We start from the raw sequence: 23,276 nt of genomic DNA on the forward strand, positions 1-23,276 counted from the left end.
AAGCGTTCGGTGCAAAACTGTTATCTGCTACAACCCGCCGCGGTGGCTCAGTGGCTAAGGCGTTGCGCTGCTGAGCACGAGGTCGCGGGTTCGATTCCCGGCCGCGGCGGCCGCTTTTCTGATGGAGGCGAAAAGCAAAAACGCCCGTGTGTACGAGATTTTGGCGCACGTTAAAGATCCCCAGGTGGTCAGAATTGATCAGGAGCCCTCCACTACGGCGCGTTAAACCCTACAATCAATCAATGTTCTCTGCTACACGTATCAGCCGTCCTGACCGAATGCCTGTCTTCGTCATAATTCAAGTTGTGACGTCACCCATTTTGCTTATCTATCTGATAAGTTGTTCACCTTACGTAAATCTATCTTACGCGCATCAGCTTTCTGTGGGCTGCCTGTAACAGTCAATGCCGGTATTGATTGAGAGAGAGAGAGAGAGAGAGAGAGAGAGAGAGAGAGAGAGGTAGTCGAATAGTGAAGAAGTTAGCTGCACTAACGGCTGCTTTTGCTACTTCAGAGGGGATTGAATATTGGACTAAAGAAGAAATGGGCAAGTAATGAGGTTGTTGCGAAATGAGGTAAAAAGTAATTACTAAAAGGGAGGATCAAATAAAATTAACCTGGAGTGGAGTAACAGATGTAGTGACAACAAAAAATATATGCTCGAGGATTCGAGCACCTCGAGCAATTCTAAATCGTTTTGAAAAGTCAGCAGAACTTTTATCCCTAACGCCAATGCAGCCTGATTCCGCCACGATACAAAAAAAAAAAAAAATTAGCGCAGCTGGCACTAGTGGAGCAAGGTTGGAGAAACAGCGGAGATGAGGGTCGACCCAGCTTCATCTGGTTTTGCTAAGTTTTGCAAGGTTTTGCTGGGCTTTACTAAGGTTTCTTGGATTTTGCGATCATTCTTGATAGGCTACGCTAAGTGTTGAGGGGTGGGGCCAAGTTTAACCGGATTTTACAAGGCCATTCTGGTCGTTCCCCCACACTGACAACGGATCCCAGGGTCAAGTTAGGTCGACCCCTAGCTCCGCTGTTTCTGCGGCCTTGCACCACTAAGGTAAGCTGCGCCATTTTTTGCGTTCAAGGGAGACTATTTCATTTAAAATGGTAGAGTAAGGGGTGTGAATACGCATATTCCCGCTGTGCTTAAAACTCGAGCAGGAGCGAAAGCCGGCTTCACTGTTATAATACCCTATCTGCGGTGGTGCACCTATTACAGGCGGCGGAGATCTTTTCTTGGTAATTTTTTTTGCTAACGCCACCGGACCAATCTCACGCTTAAACAGCTCCGCTGTTAAAAGTGATCCGGTTCTAAGGCATTTCCTCGTAGCAGTCGCACAAGTGTTCTTCTGTTCGCTATTTTGTGGATTCGCCATTGTGCTTGCTCTGCATATATGCAGGTGGACCGCAGTGAACAAGACGACGTATGCTCCCACCGGTTCGCATACGACGGAACTCCCGCCAAACTATTTCATCTGGTCGCAACGGTCCCGCGATAAGAATTTGCAAATGCCGCGAAACAACAGCAAACTTTTGTTGGCGCTACCTTCTGCAATGCTCCGGAATGCGCACAGCGTGTGGTTAAAGGAAAGAAAGTCGCCAGATTCGTCTTCTCTTAATAAGGTTCCAGAGGGAATCGTTGATGGGCCAGACAATTAGGCGAGAGCGATCGCTCGGCTTGCTACGCTACCACATGGAAGACAATACGGCCGACAGTTACGTCAACAAAATCCTGAAGACATGTTACCATGTCCTGCAGATACTGAGTCAGGTCACAGCTTGTGCTCACACTTGAGCAGGCGCGAAAGCCGGCTTCACTGTCGTAACACCCTATCTGCGGTGGTGTACCTGTTACAGGCGGCGGAGTTTTTTTCTTAGTACTTTTTTTTGCTAACGCCACGGGACCAAGCCCAAGGTTAAACAGCTCCGCTGTTAACGTGATCCGAAAAGTAGATACTATTGGGACTAAACGAGGACGAATTGCAAAGCTTACACAAACTATAGTGATCCTTTGAATAACGTACAATCTAACATAGTAGCGTTTCTCAATCGGCAGATTGAATTCCGCGATGTCAACACAGCGGGGTGCAGCTTGGCCCCACCTACTCAGCTTTAAGCACAACCACACAACAAAGGCGGTGGTTAGCATACAAGGAGAGTCTACAGGCAGGCTCTTCGTAAATATCCAGACCTTCACTGGTGACTAGCGATAGAACACACCACCACATTACGAAGGCTTCAAACAAATGCATGTCCTCAGAACAGCAAACTCCACGCCGTGTACGCGAGACAGTACACTGCCAACCACTGATGCTCCCTGCCAGCCGACACGCTGTACTACATCGCATAAGAGTGTCCACACGCGCCGGAACACCCACCAAACCCCAAACCCTCTTTTCAGCAATTGGTGGGACTGCTGAGCAGCCCTATCCTCTCCGAACAGCACACGTCGGTGAAGTGGTCAAGGACAACCGGACTTCTCACACCGGGTGGGTACCCTGAAGTGAGAAACTTTCAGTTGATAAAAGTGGTCAAGGACAACCGGAATATCTTACGGAGTACTGGACTGCTAACTTCTCACACCGGGTGGGTACCCTGAAGTGAGCAACTTTCAGTTGATAAAAGTGGCCAAGGACAACCGGAAGATCTTACGGAGTACTGGACTGCTAACTTCTCACACCGGGTGGGTACCCTGAAGTGAGCAACTTTCAGTTGATAAAAGTATGTCATCATTATCTGCAACACACAGTGATAACATTCTATATATCTAGAAGACTTTCCTGTTATTAGAGGCAGCATATCGATCTACAACCAAGGCACCATGACTTTCATCGCTATGAAGCCTAGTGGAACCGCTGGTTAAAATCTTGTTGAACATAAAGCAAGGTTTCAGCTGCGATGCTAACTGCTCAAGAGAAGCGTTCAGAACACGACTGGACTTTAATATCAGGTAAAATTATTCCGCTGTACGCAAGCGCTAGACGTGACATTGTTGGGCCAACCAAGAGTGTTTCATTCACGCTACATGTCTGGTAAACCTGCTAACTGACTGCATCGACTTATCTCTTGCGGACAAAGGCAAGTGACTTCAATACAGTAGCGCAGTCTCGGATCCCCCAAAACAACTCAAACTCGCTCTCCGCAAGCGTACGAAAAGCGCCGGCGGGTACCCACCCTCAGTCGCCTCAGTCCGACAATTGACCCTCTCCTCATTACGACTGACAGAAGAGGAACACTGGAAGGCCCTCCTACAACACATTGAAGCAGTTCTTGGGGGCGACTGGTAACAGCAGTTCCTCCCCCCAGCAACACAGAAGCCTTTATAGAAGGGCAAATAAAGATGTTTCTCTCTCTCTCTCTCTCTCTCTCTCTCTCTCTCTCTCTCTCTCTCTCTCTCTCTCTCTCTCTCTCTCTCTCTCTCTCTCTCTCTCTCTCTCTCTCTCTCTCTCTCTCTCTCTCTCTCTTTCTCTCGGATTTGACATTATGCACATGAACCTGCTCTCAGAATAATCACGTTTTGAGAAGCTCTTGCTTCTAATCGATGCCAAACAGCACAGTTCAGAGAATGGTACCGAACCACCCAGAAAGGAAGGAGCACCATGATGCGCGCTTGTGGAACATCAGCTACAAACCCTATCCAGGAAACGTACGCCTTTCACCATGCGCGGAGCCTACAAAGAACATGCACCGATACCTATATTAACAATGAAGGTACGGAAGTCAGAGGTGAAGGCTATAACAGTATCAGCGTGTCACGCTTTGAACCATTTTAAGAAACAGAAGGATTTTAAAGACTGGTCGAGCTTGAAACAGAAAAGTCCAGAGAACCAATCCAGTGTACACCTTCTTGTGTATTTACGGTCTTTGGCGGGATAACTTTATGAGAAAAAAAAATAAAGAAGGAAACACTCTAACCTCAGCAACTTAAGGTGTCGTCCCCCTACCTGCGGTACCATCCACCCACACTAACGCAACTCAATAATAACAATTCCTGCCTTGCTACCGTGGAGCAGTAGTAAGTAACGTCCTGATGGTCGGTAGGCCAGGGGAAGAAATAGTACTAACAACGAGGAAAACAGAGGACCTTTTGAGTATTGCAGAGGTTCGTGTAAGCAAAGCAGGCTAGAAGACGTGAGAAGATTCCTCGCACGTTCTCAGTAATAAAGATGTTTTACATTAATCAATCGCCTTGCACCAAAACACACCGTGTAGTCCTTGAGCGGCACAGTGAATCGGCCTGTTTAGCTTTTACGAAGTAAATGCACGGCATGCAGGACTCAAGTTTATGCATGAGTGCGCGAAAGTAGTGGAACTGAGAAAATATACTGCCATGTCTCGTTTATATGGACGCCTCCGTTCCCCAGAAAAATCGTCTATAATTCGAGTTGTCCATAATAACGAATCAGGGTCAGGAACAGGTGCTGAGGACGTCTGACTTTTAAAGTGGCATATTTCCTTTTGAGCTGAGCGGAAACCTCGCTCCGTTTACGCTTACCATCAGCTATTGCCTCCGCCGAACTGACCAGAGAAGCGTACAGCTCTGTCTTTTATGCGGATCAAACATTGGCACGAACTTATATCGCCCTCTTATCCTGAGCCTCAGGACTTGCTCTTTCCGGCGTATGCCGCACCGGGCAATCTTGTTTGATAGGAAAAAAGTGTCACCCTGTCGTTCACTACCCCATATTGGTGTTCCCTGATCCCGAATGTTGACTATCTAATTCGATAGTAGTGGAAGGAAGAGCGTTTCGAGATCACTACATGCTTCCGACTTTGTATGCTTCGGCCAACAGTGAGTTCGCGGTACGCGCTGGGGCCTCTAAGGGTCAATAGTCATTTTTTTATATTTTTTGCTTTCTGTACCGGCGTCCATAATAACGAGACAAAAATGCCTGTATTTACCCGTTTCGTCCCAAAAATAGCCGTCCATAGTCCGGACTGCGCGTTTCTATATTAACGGGGCAGAATTTCATGGCAAGAGACCGGTCGCCGAACATTTCGTCCATATTGCGAGGTTTCCATATTCACGGGGCCCATATTAACGAGAAATGACTATTACACACTCCGGGAGATAAACTGTGCATGGACGGCCGCCAACGCTAGATCAGAGCAAACGAACTAGTTTTCATTCCGGGTGTGAATGCATGTGTGCGTTAGTGACTGTGTGTCTGTGCGTGAGTGTGTGTATGTGCGTGCGCGTGCGTACGTCAGAGTGTGCGCATGTGCGTGTGCGTGTGTGATCGATGATCTCACGCGCTAAGGACTTTCTGCCGTGGTTCCTCTTCCGCCCCAACCAGCATGCGCGATTGGGAGGCTGGGCGTGCTAGTAAAGATGATTGAGTCACTAATCTCCGGTAGTAATGTTGGTAAATCGATCACACGCACGTCCAGGGTCGCTTATTGTATATATATATATATATATATATATATATATATATATATATATATAACACAGAAATAAGGGTTGGCAGTCGAGAAAACCTCGGAAAGCAAAGGGGAGGATGTGGTAGATCATTGAAACAGATTAAGAATTTGGAAAGAAAGAAAGAAAGTGAAGAAAAAATGCCCGCCAGGTGGGATCCGAACCCACGACCTCCAGAATACCAGTCTGGTGCGATAACCACTACGCTACCGGCGGGGCGATTTTCCCATTCACTTTCTGGGGTATTTATGTTAGGTATGTTTGTTTCCTGTGCTTGGGGGTGGTAGCCAGCGCCATTCGGACTAATCGGGGTGAAGGGGACCTTCTTTTTAACCCCCGGGTCGTGACTCGAGTGTCTACGACATGTCCAGAGTGGTCGACCAGCTTTGAACCCTCTTAAGCTCCCTTTGGCAACAAGACTGCCAGAACCGAGGCCCTCGCTATGCATGTAGCGAATCAGAATAGGAAATGAGGGGCTCGTTGAAAATAACACAGAAATAAGGGTTGGCAGTCGAGAAAACCTCGGAAAGCAAAGGGGAGGATGTGGTAGATCATTGAAACAGATTAAGAATTTGGAAAGAAAGAAAGAAAGTGAAGAAAAAATGCCCGCCAGGTGGGATCCGAACCCACGACCTCCAGAATACCGGTCTGGTGCGATAACCACTACGCTACCGGCGGGGCGATTTTCCCATTCACTTTCTGGGGTATTTATGTTAGGTATGTTTGTTTCCTGTGCTTGGGGGTGGTAGCCAGCGCCATTCGGACTAATCGGGGTGAAGGGGACCTTCTTTTTAACCCCCGGGTCGTGACTCGAGTGTCTACGACATGTCCAGAGTGGTCGACCAGCTTTGAACCCTCTTAAGCTCCCTTTGGCAACAAGACTGCCAGAACCGAGGCCCTCGCTATGCATGTATATTATATATATATATATATATATATATATATATATATATATATATATATATATATATATATATATATATATATATATATATATATATATATATATATATATATATATATATATATATATATATATATATATATATATATATATATATATATATATATATATATATATATATATATATATATATATATATATATATATATAGCGTATGAATGAAGTATGATGGGGCCGGTAAAAATGTACAGTGAAAGAGAAGACTAAAGGGTAACGCACAAAAATGTATTAACGTTTCGGCTTCGGAGAAGCCTTCGTCAGAAGCCTTCGTCGAAGGCTTCTCCGAAGCCGAAACGTTAATACATTTTTGTTCGTTACCCTTTAGTCTTCTCTTTCACTATATATATATATATATATATATATATATATATATATATATATATATATATATATATATATATATATATATATATATTATTCAAACATTATAAACGCACACGCATACTAGGTACTAATTATGTTGAAAAATTTACTTTACCACACCCTATGCAAACAACAGACCAAGCAGTCTTCTTCAAGTTTCCAACTTTGACGCCCAGGAACCATGCATTTTTCTAGCTGCCAGACCAAGGCGGTGCCGCCAGGCTGCCTAGGAACGCCACCAGTAATTCTTCTGCATGCCGCTTGCATAACTGAGTATAGGTATATACGCGCACTTTGGAGTATCCCGCGAAGACTATGGGAATTCAAACCACCTGGCGTCGTGAAACCACATCTGCCCGTCGACAAAAGTTTGGGTTTCTTGCTTTCATTTCCTAAATCTACTTGAGGAAGATCCAGCAACGGCACCAAACAGTGGCTCATTAAAAAAATGAGGAAGAAGGAAAGTTGTTTTGCCTTCAGCATTGCAACGCTCCTCCTGTGCCTAGTGGCACGATTCACTCGCACACAGAAAATTCTAGGTGGTATTCATCAGCGATGGTTATCTTTAAACGCGAAGCATTGTTCCTCGCCGAATTCCAAGGACTTGTTCATAATTAAAATTACTTTGATCTGCTTGAGATATAAAAACTACTACTTTACATTGCTTGGGAATATTAGAGAGAATAATGTATGCTGGGTATTTATGTATTCAAAGTATACTTAAGGACCCTGCAAAGGGTTTTGTTAGATGCTGGAATGATGTTAGAACGTGATACTGACAATCCAACCCCTCTCATAAGTGCACTTCATACAATTCCGTGCGTAGACGAAACCCGCATTAAGCCAGACCTTTACTTTCACTTGTTATGGATAGCCAACTGTCGCGTGGAACTGACGGCTGCCCGCCAACCGTCTTCTGAGGACGTCAGGATCCAATCACCTTACGGCTCAATCACAATGGCATGGACGCCGCATTGTCCAGGCCTGGTGAAGATAGGCAGGTGGGAAGCCCGAAAACCTCTCCATCAGTAATCTACCTTGCGTCGGACCTCTCAGTAGCAGATTTTGCAGAGTAAATGTAGTAATGTCCAAACTAAAGAACGAGAGAAAATGTCCTAGATCCCCCATATCATCAGAATTTTTCTCAACTATGCAGCCTCCGGCAGCCACACCCTCCGGCCCTCGGTGGGGGTGACACCTTACAACAAGAAGGGTCCATCGTTTGGTTTCCCCAATCAGTATGGTAAAATTGTTGGCAGTGACCCACGCGACCGGAATGCATAAGGCACCTGGTCCCGATGGAAGTCTATACGAAGTGTTGAAGAACTGCACAGAGGGTTCCCTCCAGGTTACGCTAGGATAGACAAACAAAGCTCGGGACATTGAAACCGTTCCGACATCCTGGAAGCACGCATAAGTTATAGGTGTCTCGAAAACACGAAGGCCACTGGACGGGATCCGTAAACTGTGCCCCATTACCCTTACATATACTTCATGCAAGTTGGCGGGATTTATGATAGCGTGGAGGCTCAAATTTGCTTTTGCTTCTACATTGGCGCAGAGAATGGCATGGAAGGGGTCCTACATGTGTACCCATAGGAGGACGCAGTATTGGTCTCTGCGCCATTCTAGCCTTTGAAGGTAATAGTGTATTACATTTTCAGCCATAAAGTTATTCTTCATATACCACCTCGACTTGGGTGCCAGGCCCCTGTCGTGTGGGCTCTTCTACATGCCGCGGGGTGCCACAAGGCTCGGTCCTGAGCCCAATATTATTCAACCTGACACGTTTCCCACTCGCTTGGGTCATGTGGGATTTAAGATAAGGTAACGGCCGCATAAGGTAACAGCCAACAGTTCCAGACACCTCCGATTCGTCGTCGCTCAAGAAAAAGCACTTCTCAGCGCCTTCCTGTTGACACGTGATGCAAAAGCACCACCCATTTTCTCTCTCCATGTGCGTGCGTGCGTGTGCGTGAGAGAGAGAGGGAAAGACAGAGAGAGCGAAAAGAAGAGAAAGCAAGCCATCACTTGCCATCGTATAAGCAACTCCTTCGGAAGAGAATTTAAGCCATTTTGTTTGTGTTTCACTTCATTGGTTTATTGGACCTCACCAACGGGCACATGTCGAAACGATCTCGTTCAAAGCTCTACGCGAGTTTGCTCTCGCGTCTCTATTTGATCGGGAGCTGATCGTCAGGCGTCCGCTCCGAGCAAGAACACGCAGCTCGGAGCGCGCGCTACTACGCGACGTCTGCGGCGACGTCAGAGTATCGCGTGCGACTGCGGCGGCGCTCCGTGTCCGCGTGCCGACGCGAGTCGCGTATCAATTCGAAAGAGAGGGTCCGCGTGCCCTTGTCCATCCACCAACCGGCGACGGCCACAGACGTCGGCGGTCTCGGCGGAATGATATTTGCCGCGTGCGCCCAGTGCAGATCTCGCATGCGTCGGTGCTGGTTCGCGCCATCGCCGGGCGTCTCGTCCCTGCCACCTCGGGATGCCCCGCGATCCTTCTCTGTCACGCGAGGACGGGGAAAAAGGGGGTAGAACGAAATGCCTTATGGAGGAGATGTCTTTCTCGGGCTACTTGAACATGAAAATTTGGTCTGTCTGTCTGTCTGTCTGTCTGTCTGTCTGTCTGTCTGTCTGTCTGTCTGTCTGTCTGTCGTAAAAGGCAGTAAAGGCCGTATTTACTAACTCCTTAGGAACCCTACTACCCCGGACCCCGCGCCACGGTACGCCGGCTCTGCAACTAGCAGTTGCCTGATTAGGAAATTAAATGGGTGTAGGAAGTAGTTTACATTAGATTAAGGTCGTGCTTGTGACTGTGTTATGTATGGTCACTAGGTAAACGCTTGTAGCTCAGAAGGGTGTTATCGCTAGAACTTTACTAGTGAAGGTAGTGGTGCTTGCTGCCTGCTTCCGTTAGTAACCTTTGCTAGCGCTGCCTTTACTACCTCCAGTTACTAAGTGGCTCCTAGTGTATACTGGGACAAGCAACTTGTTAGTGTTCGGTTAGTGAATGGCGCAACATTTTCTTAAGAGTGTGGGCATACAATTTCCAAACTACTAAATCTAGTAGCATACTCCATAAACAAACAAAAAAACAACGCGACAAAAACAATATTTTAGCCACAAAATACAAAAAGTAATCGTGTCCGAGCGCCGTCATCGTGGCTCGAGTGCCAAAACAAACAGTGACAAAAAGACCCAACAGATGGCGCTCCAGCAGTACGAACGCGGGAAAGTTGGATCCAATTCAGCAAACCTGTATTGAGATTATCATGGCGGGGTGACACGGGAGGCGAAGTGTGTGAGAGGTGGGTGGGACAGAGAACGCAGGCAGTTACGTAGGATGGGCAACGGAAGAGTATCTCCTCTTTCAACGCTATTTTCAGCGAAGCGTGCTGATAAGCGGCCAATGTTTCGTGCAACTAAGGTCGAAGCGTTCCGTGCTTATGCATGCACGTGGGGATCTCGTCTTTCAACGACATTTCCAGCGAAGCGTGCAGATAAGCGGCCAATTTTTCGTGCAACTAAGGTCGAAGCGTTCCTTGCTTGTGCACGCACGCGGGGGTCCCAGGGGAACTCCAGAAGTATCGGACGTGTTGCAGAGTGCTGTGAACCCGCGTTATAATGAAATGGCTTTATCCGAATTTTCGCTACATTGGAATTTTTTCAAGGTCCAAACGGCACTGCAGAGAGAGCAAGTAGTCCCCGCTTTTAATGAAGTCTCCCTTATAGAAGTCAGCGTTCTGTTCCGAGTACTTCATTATAAACAGGGTGTTTACTGTATATTTCTTTCATTGTTTTGCGGACGGAACCTGTTTTTCTCTTATAGTATTTGGCCTATAGTTTTCCTTTCCGTCGTGCGCTGCCTTGACGTGTGCATGCTATATCCCGCCCCTATTCGGTATTTTCTCGGTAATGAGTACCAAAAAAATCATTTTCCTGTGTCCTTGAAGTGATTCCTTACGAAGAAATCACCTTCCTTAGTTTACCGTTGTAAACTATAGTTGTCAGTTTACAGGTTCGTCTGTAGGGAACCATGTTTTCGCATTGATCCCTATGACGACATTTTGTCCTTCGTTTCGCAGTGACAGTTTGGTTTGCATGTAATGTATGTAATGTAATGTATTATGAAGCTTGTGGAAAATAATCTTGTTTTCTGTTTTCGTCTTTTTTTTCGTTTTTATTTACTCGTGCACAATGTTTGATTGGCTCTGGCTGGATGTAGTGACTCAAATGGTCCTTAGTAAAAACAAATATTCGAACTAAAATGAGACATACTACGAGTCCACCGTTATTTTACCATGATCAGAAAAGTTCGTACTATTAAGCAGTATCAAGAACGAATAGTTTTATTTGCAAATATGTGCATTTTGCTGCTTTCAGTACGTTTTTATCGAAAAGAATGGTAGTGAGCTTGTTTTTTTAAAAACCCAAGCTGCATCCTTTGTTAACAAAGTTGTTTCTGCTTTTTTTCTAGATCTCGCTAAAATTTATAAACATATGTGTCATGATATGCGCACAGGCAAGTATTACGAACACGGCCTTCCGAAGTCCATTTCAAAAAAGTGTTGAGTCCTCTACCTGATTGACCTAAACTAGCGCCCATTTCAACAACATTTATTTCTTGCACGTTTATAAAGGAAAGCTCTCTATACAGCATTAATTTTAGATATTATGAAGCGATGGTGGGGAATTACACGCCTGTAAAAATTTATCGGACACTTGCGTCTTACGTAGTGTGGAGGCAAATTCCTAGCAATTATCAAAGACTTCCTCTACATTCTGTTTGTGTTTCTTTCTTCTCTTTGTTTCTTCGTCTTTTGGTTAGCGCTGTGGTTATATGACTTGGCTGCTCCTCTGACGACGTGCGTTCAAATCCCACACGAACCCAACTTATTTCCTCTTTATAGCGGCGGCCGTTTGGGTATCATTCGTGTTCACTCCGGCGACGACAACAATGACTCCGAATACGCTAATTTTCCTGGTTTGATGAGACACCTAAAGCTTTCGACTCGAATAGTGCGAAGTTGGAGCTAGGCGAAACGGCCGTGACAACAAACGAAAGGCAGCGCGCTGGTTGGTTCTTTTGGCGCGTACTGTTTTGTCTTGTTCGAACACGGCGCTCTTTTCCCCAATAAAGGCGCAATACGGAGCCTCCTTGGTTTCTTCACGGAAATTAAACGGATGCTCAGTTACGTAAGGTCTTAACAGGCGGCGCCACCTTGCCTAACCTGAGTCCTTGCGGCTTGAGAGCTCATTTATAAGTACTGCCTTTTACGCCAGCGCTTCTGGCCGAAGGCGGGCCAGACTTTCACGATCGCGCGAGGGGAGGAGGTGGTTCGTGGTTTGAATCCTAATGTCAGGCGGAAGCTCTTTGGTGTTTTGATGTTCGGTGTACGTTCGTCGGCATAGTTTTCGATCCTGTTGTAGACGAAGTCGTCCATCTATGAATCATATATGTGAGAAAGACCGGTCTTCGGTTGAAACGCTAGAATATATATATTGTAAGCGCGAATCTTAAACGTCCCGTCATCAGGCCATAGCTCAGTATTATGACTGGCCAATACCGCCTTCGTGTTTCGTCGTCGTCGCTGCATTGGGTGCGTCCATCATCATCTCATCGCTCGCCGTCTTTCTCGGACGCGCGATCATCGCCATCGTGGTTGATCCTGTTCTGGCCAGGGTACCGCTCGCCGAATAAACGTCGTCCGCCAAGTCTCCTGGCATTGCCTCTCAATATATATATATATATATATATATATATACAGAAAGAAATGCGGGCAGTCTACAACGCCAAAGAAGGCATAGGGGAATGATTGGAGACGATTTTTTTACCGTTAGTGAAATTATATTTTTTTCTATTAATTGAAGCCAGAAAGAAAGAAAGAAAGAAAAACATGCGCCCAGAGTGGGGACCGAACCCACGCCTTTCGTTTAGTCCTCGATTGCATTATCAATTCGGCTATCTGGGCGACTGTGTTCTGCTTCACTTTCTAAGGTATTTATATTTACTACAACTGTATCTCACGCTTGAGGGTGGTAGCCAGCGCCACTCAGACTACACGGGGAGAAGGGGACCTTCTTTTCAACCCCCGGAGCGTGACGCGAACGTCTACAGCCTGTCATAAGCGGGTAACTGGCGGGAAACCCTCTCATGCTACCTTGGCATCAAGGCTGCCAGAACCGAGGCCCTCACTAAGCTTTCGCAGGATAATATGGTTAGGAAATGAGGGGCTCGTTAGGAAATACAGAAAGAAATGCGGGCAGTCTACAACGCCAAAGAAGGCATAGGGGAATGGTTGGACTATTTTTTTACCGTTAGTGAAATTATATTTTTTTTATTATTTGAAGCGAGAAAGAAAGAAAGAAAGAAAAACACGCGCCTAGAGTGGGGACCGAACCCACGCCTTTCGATTAGATCTCGAATGCCTTACCAATTCGGCTATCTGGGCGACTGTGTTCTGCTTCACTTTCTGCGGTATTTATATTTACTACAACTGTATCTCACGCTTGAGGGCGGTTCTCGCTTCAATTAATATAAACAAAATATAATTTCACTAAAAATATTTCCTATTCTGCTACGCTATATATATGTGCGTGCGTGCGTGCGGGCGTGCGTGCGCGTGCGTGCGGGTGCGTGCGGGTGCGTGCGGGTGCGTGCGCGTGCACGTGCGCGTGTGTGTGTGTGTGTGTGTGTGTGTGTGTGTGTGTGTGTGTGTGTGTGTGTGAGAGAGAGAGAGAGAGAGAGAGAGAGAGAGAGAGAGAGAGAGAGAGAGAGAGAGAGAGAGAGAGAGAGAGAGAGAGAGAGAGAGAGAAGAAATCCGGCCGCCCTCTTAAATAGGCTTGCAAGGAGCGGGTAGTATGGTATTGTCGCTGTTGAAGACGGGTTGTGATTTCTCTCGCCAAGAGGACAGGAGCAATGGATGAGCAGCTGGATTGTAGGACAGTCAGTACTTTTATGATTTATACTTGCAATTGATGTGACGGGACGAACAAATGAGGCTTGGCTTTGGTGTACGATTAACTAAACAGAAAATCAATTTGATCATTTTTATCGCTTTTTCTGCTTTCCCCTTTCTGATATACAGTCGTTTTTATTTATTTATGTATATTACAGAATCTCAGTAAATAGAATTTACCTACATGAAATGGCTGCATAAACGGAACGACGGTCTCGGAATCATGTCGTATTGTATTCACTGTACGCCAATATAGGACCGGTAAATGCACTCACGGTTTCTCAATTTCCAACGGAGGGCATGGGAAACTGAAACTGAGGTTGTAAACGCTTCGCCCTTTTTTGTGCAAGATGAATGCCTAAAATCTCTGTGGGCAACCCAATGGCTATTGACGACATAATATGGGAAAGAATCGGCTACAAAAACAGCAACAGTAAAAGAGTGAGCTTTGCCGCAGCTATTAGACTTCGCCGCGCATAGCTGTGCACGTAAGGCGGCTGTCCGGTACACTTTCTCTTCAATCATTGTTTGTGGATATCATCACTTACTGAAACGGCGCTCACACAGTGAGTCCTCATGACAGCATTTCACACCTCCGGTGTATTCTGTCGGTTATCAAAACTCCCGATAAGGGGAAGAGACGCTGGCGGCCTCTTCACGTTCTGTTTATCTCATGCCCACTCTATAGCAAAGAAGCTTTTACGGTAGAGAGAATGCCGTTTCATTAGGCAGGTTACATTCTCAGTAGAACGAACACAGGAATACGGAGCGCTTCTCAAGTAACTAAATACCAGAAACTATGAGCTTATTTAGTGTCAGAGTTCTCAAGATGGCATGTTTACTGTTACTGTACCTGGCGAGCTTGATCACCCGCGGGTTACCGACTCACTGGACATTGGTGTCTAAATGATCGGTGAGGGAAGAGAAGAGTATATAGGCGAAGAGGAAGAGGGGATGAAGAGGGATACATGAAGGGGGGGGGGGAATAGGAGTGCAATGGATAAAGGGGTTTGAAAACAGTGTAGCGGGAACGGCACTGCAGAAGGATCGACACTTATCTACTGTGCGAAAATGTTTTGCTGTTTGACGATGCTTCGGCTGCTGTTCGGAGATGTTCAACCGGTACCAACTTGCCCAAATGTCGATACTTCTTAGAAGGGAAGTTAGAGGTGGGGGATGAGGTGCGGAAGGACAATTGGCGATGGGGATGTGGTCAGAGGAGGGAGAGCAACAGAGCGGTAAGAGGACAAGAGCGGAAGGGGCAACGGGATAAGCAAGAGCAAGAGCAAGAGAGAGAGAGAGAGAGAGAGAGAGAGAGAGAGAGAGAGAGAGAGAGAGAAGGGAAAAGTGAAAGAGAGGACGATGAAATAAAGTGTAGTGGGTGGGGAACGATGAAATTACGGTGGACGAGTGGGAGTGGGTAAGTCCAAATTGTGAGTTTGAAAAGGACTGAAGAAGAGATCGAGAAAGGAGTTGGATGAGGGAGGGAATATAAGGAGAAGGGAATGATGGTAGGGATTTCCCCTACCGTCATTCCCTTCTCCTTATATTCGCCTTATATGAGGGCAAGACGGAAGGGGCGGCGCGGGAGAGTAAAGAGTACAAAAGAGTTGGAGAAGGAAAGGAGGGGTAAAGTAAGAAGAATAGTGGAGAATGAGGAAGAACAGAAAAGGAGGGGGAAGTGTGAGGGGGATGAAATAGAGGAATGGGATTGAGAGAGAGATAAGGGGGAGGTGGTAGGAGTACAGGAAGGTGGGGGACTAAGAGAGCCTGCAAAGAGGAGGAGAATGCGACGAGGGTAAGAGAAGAGGATTAGAGCCTTAGGGGAGGTATAGGAGAGGGAGTGAGGAAATGCTGTGATCGAAGGGAAGGGAAAGATAGGGCGACGAGAAAGGTAGGCTTGAGGTTGCTGGGGATTTGAAAGCGAGTGAGGGGTGAGAGTGGAAGAGATCTTGCGTGGAAGAGGTTGCTGAATCGCTATCCTCTTTCCACGTGATTTTGAGTCAAGCGGATACGCGGCGAATTTTTTTCTTTAGAGGGGGCTTGGGAAAAAAGAGGAGGGGCACAGCGTACGACGATGTTTGCGTAAAGGTATTGAAGAACGCGCCATGACGGTTTACAATGCAATCAGAGCTACGCAGCATGGCAGATAACCCCATTAGGCATCCTCCCGGCCAGCATTGATAACGCCGACTTCGCGTGGCCGATATCGGGCGCGTCTCATCTGTCAGCTTCATCTAATTAGGTCAATTACTGCATTATGTTGTTTGAACGCAGCTTCGTGACGTTACATTGACATAACCTATATCTAAAGTAATCCTCCGAAGCACTTGCGGAAGTTTCGACAGTTTCGACAGTTAGGTCTTTCATTCAGACAGTTAAGACTTTCGGCAGTTAAGACTAAATGTCCATATAAGACATCCGCGTATGGCTATTTGTAAAACAATTCATGAGCCATTCCTACTCAGCGAAGGAGGATGACCAGTGAATCTTGAGCCCGGACTACACGCGACCTTCGCATTATGAGGACAGAAGAGAAGTGGTAGTGTCACTAGATAGGGTTACAGAGTATCGGCACTTTTCTCCCATTGTTCAGTGCCTCCGCCGTGATCACTAGGCAGTTCGCATCACGTGACATTTGTTTACACTGCGACGGTTCATGGGCACCGCCATTTTGTTGTTTAGGCGTTTTAGTCGGTCAACTCTGGTAGGATCAGCTTGTCCTCCCTGCTCTGCGGCTGCGCGCGACTGACGTCGTTCCGAATGCGAATCAAAGATAACGCGTGCAACAGCATTTCAGCAGCAGAAGTGTGTCCAAAGATGCCGCTTTTCGGCGTCTTCGGCAGTGTTGTTTACAGTGTTGTTTACTCGTCAAAGTTAGCAGTGAGGCCGCAGAAGCGACAATCTGGCAACACTGATAACAGCAAAATGGCCGGCGTTGCTCTCTTGCGTGCTTGAATGACGGTACTCTGTATCTTATCTAGTGACATTAGGCAGTTTTAGCATATCGTTACCGTGTTTACGTTACCGTTTACCGTATTTGCGGGAGTAGGCTTCGCAGCGCAAGAGTTACCGCGAACGGTAACGTACCGGCACAGGCTTCACCGTCGCCAGCGCTTCCGGTAACACGGTAAACGGTAACGCAAACACGGTAACGATATGCTAAAACTGCCTACTAAAAAGTGGTATTTAAAATGACCGCCGCCTTCAGGAGCCGAAGGACACTAGACACATAAGCAAGCGCTTGGAACGTCGGCAAAGAGAGGGCAGTGCGAACGTGGACATTGCCGGTGAGGGTAGCACAGCGGCAAACCTTTGAGAAGCTTTTCCATCTATCCGAGACTCCCCTGCTCTTAAAAATGGTGCCTATGATAACTAATCTGCTCAAACGCGTATCCAAGTGATAAGAGGTGTAAGCTTGTAGGTGACCGTTAGATCTTGAAAATGGTGCCTATTGAACTAACCTACACAAAATGCATATCCGAGTGATTGCATAGGCTAGGGGTCCAAATTTATGTCTTGAATGTCTCGAAACATTGGCGGTTGCCGCGTGCTAATAGCACGCACACTTGGAAGTTTGTTTTGCAACTCCTCGAGCCATAGAACGCCCCGCGGTTACTTCAAGGGCACGTGACCTCTTGTTCGCAGACAGAATATACATGGAAACCTAGCTATGTAAGCTTCGCTTAAAATGCTTATACTAGAAGAGAGTAACGTAACACAAAGATCAATAAAATGTCAACGGGGGAATCTTAGGTGGAATGTAGAATAAAAAATAACCGTCCGCCAAGGCTAAACGGCAGCCAGAAAAATTGCTAAAACGTTTTACAAACGAACAAACGAAAAACATTGCCCGTAATTTCGGAATCAAAATTCAGGAATTCGTCGGGATGCACACATGTATCGCGGGTGCACGCCCAATGTATGAAATGGAAATCATATTTTCGACATGCCTGGAATCCCGTACGTAAACATTGTGAAGCAAGGGCAACGCGCGATTGTCGTCTAACGCACTCGAAAAACGCTACCTCGAAGGCGCGACGGTCGCCGAAAGAATATTAAAACTGTCTAGAAGGGGTAACAGTAGCGCGAGGCGCTGCGTCGGCACCTTGAAGAACATTGTTACAGGAAAAAAAGAAATGAACGAAGATTATGATTGAGGAGTGTGTGTACATACGCGCGCTAGCGTTGACGTCGCATTTATTAAATTCTATCGAGACTCATTTCGCCACACGGAGATCGCAAGGACGTCATCGTTCAGTCTTGAAGTGGCGGCTTTCTATCGAAAACATGTCTCCACACCCTTGAAAAAACAAGACGCGCCAGCTCAGTAAAAAGACACACCTAGAGATGTAGACAGTGAGACAGTTGGAAGGAATGCGGGTTTAATTGCTCTCTGAAGAAATTACGGAGGATACTTGGAGCTGTCTGTGAATTTGAAAGCGAAACCCTAGTTGCTTATCTCCTGTTGAAGTATCTGCCGAAATGTGCGGTCGCGCCCGTCACAGCTTGAGAGCATCACCCTTCGAAGCTCATTCCGCTCACTCTCCATCGCCAAGAGCCTCCTGTTAGTCCCCGTAGGGGCCTTCACTTCTCATTTCGGGTCGCATTGGACACACGACAGTGGTTTACCCTCCTCCAGTGCTACTGCTTCCCTTTCCCGGCGCGCGCTCCCATTTTTTGTGCCTCATTATTTTCTGTACCTCACAACGTGCTCCATGAACAGAGATCTAGGGCTTTCACCGTAAAATGGGCAGCGTATCTGATTGCTCTGCTGTAAATTCCCCAAAAATTGTTGTAAGCACTACAGACCTGAACCTCGCAAGAATAATCCCAGCAGAGTCTTCCACTATAATACGGAATCAGTATACCGTTCGTCGTTCGCTTGCAATGCCGTCTCTCGCTTACCCTGATCTCTTGTTTTTTTTATGATTTGCGTTAAGAGCAGGTTAGGTTCTACTTTCCTAATGAAGCTTCCGGATTGGTCCAATTATCGCCCGGATACATCTTGCTTACTCCGGCCCCACCTTCCTTGACTTCCCGCTTCTCACAAGCGATCGGGAAGAAATGGCACCCTCTTTCTCAGCAAAAGACGCCATCACCGACACTGCAAGCAAAGCTCTAAGCCACTGAACCCATGTACGAGGGTTCGAGTCCCGGCCGCGTCAGCTGCTTCTCCGAAGAAGGCGGAATGCAAAAAAAAAAAAAAAAATGTCCGTGTGTCTAGTCATCGGCTAGTGTTAAAGATCCCCAGGTGGTCGAAGTTAATCTAGAACCCTCCACTACGGCGCACCTCATAGCCCGGGTTGGCTCTGGCGAGTAAAACTCCCAACATCTTTTAAGGGCAAAGCTCCTTAGGGGCTGGGCCTGTTGGCGTCTCCTGTCGTAGTCGTCGCAATCGTCGTCTCTTGTAGTCACGGCACTAAACCACCGGGAAACTCGTTTACGTCTCGCGGTGAAACGTGTAACGCTTACTAAAAAAAAACACGGGACTCTCGTTTACGCCTCGCGCTGGAGCGCTTCGTAACGCGTACTGAAAAAAAATTGGGCCCATCTCCCCGCGAGGGGGACTCGAGTAAATGCGTCGCATAGGGGGTGGGTGTATTGCGTTAACGTTTAGTGTTTGGGGAGTTGGTGGTAGTGAATGCGTTGTATCAGCACATTCTTGACGTAGTTTGAATGAGTCAAGGATATAAGGCGCGTTCGTAGCCTCCCATTCTGTGTCGGCTTTGTGGCGCAGTGGGTAGAGCACCATGTACATTGCGTTCCGCCCGCAGGGTCGAGGGATCGAAACCAGGCGCCGGATAGTATTTTTTTTATATAGTGTAGGGGGAGGGGTACGGACTACGACTACGGACGTCAACGCGGGTGACATCGTGAGTTACTCAAATGCTCTGCATTTAAAACACCGGGGCACTCGTTTACGCCTCGCGCTACAACGCTCCGGGCTTCAAAGACAAGAGAATTTTAGAGCAAAGCTGTATACCTGTACCCCCCAACGGTTTCATCTCCGTCGGCAAAAACACCAAGGCGCCAAGAATACACTAAGTAGCAAGCAAAGGCTTGCCACTTAGGCTGGGTTCAGACTGTTGCCGCAACTGTGGTAATAACTTTAAAGAATGACGCATTCAGGCAACCGAACTGCATGAGACGCCTTATTTTTACGTACATAGATCAGGATACGGCTTTTGCGTCGGTAGTCTGAACATAGCCTTAATTTATAGCCTGCCGTTTGGTTCACTCAAAACGTTCATTGATTTATACGTATGTACGTCAAGATGCATTGCCATGACATCATTCGGCAATAAGGTGACGTCATTCTTGTTACGTCACTTACGAAACCGGAAGCGGAAGTACCGCTCTTCGTGAAAGGCACTGGCGACCAGAAAGAATAGAATAACGTACTAAAAATATGCTACATGTAGTACGTCTGGTGCTACCGGCTATAGGAGGTCATCAAAGAACGCGTCGTACTGGAACGCTAGGTCATTCTTACCTGTGTTGGGTGGCGAAAAAGCTCAGAAGTTGCCGGTGGCTCAACAAAAAAATATCACGTGATATTTTTGTGAGACTGTTGTTCATATTGCTTTAACGGTATGCTTGGCAAAATTCTTACCCTTCAGGATTTTCTTTAAAAGCTGCGTTGCACGCAACAACTTCAACAAAAATGCCGCCTACGTTGTTGGTTCTGTCATCTGCTACCTCGTCTACTCTTTCAATTTTGCTCTAATCAAAGCGGTGGCTTCCGTCGCGATGGTAATGTTATTACGTTGCCCCGCCGTTTCCCTTCATAAGCTGACCAGTTTTCCGCAAAAATACGTACCCAGAGTACGGAAGCAGCATGTTATGCCCCGAAATTAGTAAATGATTCTTGCTCGCTGAACCAGCGCACTGAGATACGGAGTAGTGCCAAGTTAGCGGCACGCAGACGTAAAATTGGCAAAAAAGTATTCATCGCGAGCCATAAGACGCCACGGCGCAAGCCACGCCAAGTATAAAGGAAACGCTGCCCCAGCGTTCCCATGACGTGAATGCAGCGATTTCAGATTGCCCTCACCTATATTTCCGTGTAGACCGTACAGTAAAATGGAACGCCCCCGTCATTGCTGGGAACGAGGGTGAATCCTTCTCTAGATGTACTGTTCTAACATATTACTTTATAATTCACCTTGATTTTTTTATCCTGTGTGATTACCAACAAACAGCTGGCCGTCGCGGTCCCCCTCTCCCTCCCCAGCAATGCGTATTCATCAGCACAAGAAGGACCGACGCACACGTCTAAAAGCCCTGACTCCAGCTGGCTACCTCAGCCGCCTACCTCCTATTCCCCGCTCACCCGCCGCGGTGGCTCAGTGGCTAAGGCGTTGCGCTGCTGAGCGCGAGGTCGCGGGTTCGATTCCCGGCCGCGGCGGCTGCTTTTCTGATGGAGGCGAAATGCAAAAACGCCCGTGTGTACGAGATTTCGGCGCACGTTAAAGATCCCCAGGTGGTCAAAATTAATCGGAGCCCTCCACTACGGCGCGCCTCATCGCCTGCGTTGCGTCGGCGCGTTAAACCCTACAATCAATCAAATCAATCAATCAACCTATTCCCCGCTCAGGCGAAATTTTTTTAACAAATATATTGCAAATTCAGCGTACACACCTGAAACACTTCGCAAGTGGTATACCCCTCACCTGCCCCCTCGATGTCCTTACTGCCGTACCACCACTCCATCAGACCTCACACACCTAGTTTGGTGGTGCCCAGCTTTCGCCACGCACCGTACATTTAAATCTCCCCAACCCCATCCGATCCACAACAAACTGATGCACAACTATTATATGAAATAGCGGTTTATTCAATTGAAAGCGGTCTGGCACGGGTTGTTTGAGCGGGTCCTCCCCCGAACGAACTGGTGTATGTGCACAAACCCTATTGCGATCACCATGAACTGGCCCATGAATTGCAGGTTCCAAGAACTGGCCGAGTTATTGAGTCTACTGAGAACGACCAGCATTTATTTGTTTATTTTCTCTTACCCTCCCTCCCCATTCCCTTCCCCCATCGTGACCAGTGGTCATCCTTTTCTATTAAAGGTTCTCTCTCTCTCTCTCTCTCTCTCTCTCTCTCTCTCTCTCTCTCTCTCTCTCTCTCTCTCTCTCTCTCTCTCTCTCTCTCTCTCTCTCTCTCTCTCTCTCTCTCTCAAAATGTGTAGGTAGTGTAAAAATCATGAGCCATTCCACTCTGTGAACGTGGATGACCAGCGAAGCTTTTTAACAGCCGAGCTGTTTAAGCCCTTAATTGCGCCGCCGATGCACCAAAAAATTCCAACAGTTACCAAAACGCACTTGAGGAGGGCCCGGCGTCGTCCAGGCTTGCGCGTGGCCCCTTACGCCATGTGAGTGGCTCGCAAGAAGAAAAGAAAAAAAAAATACAGAGCGCATGCGCCAGTCACCATTTGAGCAACCAGCGTCGTCGGCTCCTGACGTCACCCACTCTACGTTGCTAGGGGCAACAACCTGTGGTCATAAAAATTGGGGCCGCCGCGGCGGTAGCGGTAGAACTCTCTCCGACTGTGTGCCCCGCATATGGGGGATGGGGAGACCAAAGATGATCCGAACGCCTGAGGAAGAGGCGACTTATCAGGAAGCGCGCCGCGCTGCCAGGCGAGAATGCAATCGCCCAGAACAAGAAAGGTAGTGCAGTTCTTCAACGGCGAGAGAGCACTAGACGAATACTAGCTTTGCGGCGGCAGACGAAATATATGAAGGCTGAACAGGGCACTGGGCAAATAAAGCACTCACATAATTTACTTTGCGTTTCATTTGGTCCTCTGCTGACGAGCGTAGCGCCATATATAGCGCCACACAGGTTAAATGGTTCTGAGTGGGTTATATGGCACTCGCCGAGTTTAGCATAGGGAGATGAACACTGCTCTGCTGTGACATCAGGCTTGCACCGTTGTGCAAGCTGACTTTGATTTTTGAGCCCAAGACATAACGACGGCACAGACTTTAGGTGAAAGGTACGAGAAATTGTGTTTTCCTTGCGCGTATATATACGGCAGTCCTCCCTAAGTAAGACACGCACAGTTCCAGCCATATTCTGCTGAGATTTCCCGGCATAGTTGGCTTTGCCGCAAGGCGTTTTTAAAGCGAAGCTTGTTACCTCGACCCCCCAAGGGTTCCGTCGCGACGGTTGGTGTCAACAGTAAACTCACGCGATCAAATGAAAGAAGTTACTGGGACCGCCAGGAATTGAACCTGGAACGAGTAGAGAAACGGAGCGGGAGCACGTTGTCTTAGCGATTGAGCTACGGGCCCAGGCGGACACAGGGGAGACAGACGGTGCCTTCACCAAGAACATCTGCGGGTTTACCCCCTGCGTTCTCGCTGAACGCCACGTGATAGCGTCACGCGACCTCTCGCGCCGCTGTGCGCTCTGCCCACGGCACGTGTAGCGGCCGTGTGCGCGCCTTGCGCATGCGCTAGGAGTTCTAAAAATTAAAAGAAGCTCACACCAACGCATGGCATCTCACTTCTCCTCTGTCTCTGCCATCGATATCGTCGCT

At 47.3% G+C, this 23,276-nt stretch overlaps 1 protein-coding gene and 1 non-coding gene across 5 annotated transcripts in view; both read right to left on the reverse strand.

The window, feature by feature from the left end:
• Positions 1–23,276, reverse strand: part of Dnc (phosphodiesterase dunce) — a gene marked incomplete in the record, with an annotated part of 568,677 nt that overhangs the window by 193,151 nt on the left and 352,250 nt on the right.
• Positions 5,569–5,641, reverse strand: Trnat-ggu (transfer RNA threonine (anticodon GGU)). Its single transcript has one exon. It is a non-coding gene; the product is annotated as a tRNA-Thr (tRNA).

Source organism: Haemaphysalis longicornis, unplaced genomic scaffold (assembly GCF_048455015.1).
Source record: "Haemaphysalis longicornis isolate Haplotype H1 unplaced genomic scaffold, Haemaphysalis longicornis Haplotype H1 scaffold_12, whole genome shotgun sequence".
In the NCBI taxonomy this organism is placed as follows: Eukaryota; Metazoa; Arthropoda; class Arachnida; order Ixodida; family Ixodidae; genus Haemaphysalis; species Haemaphysalis longicornis.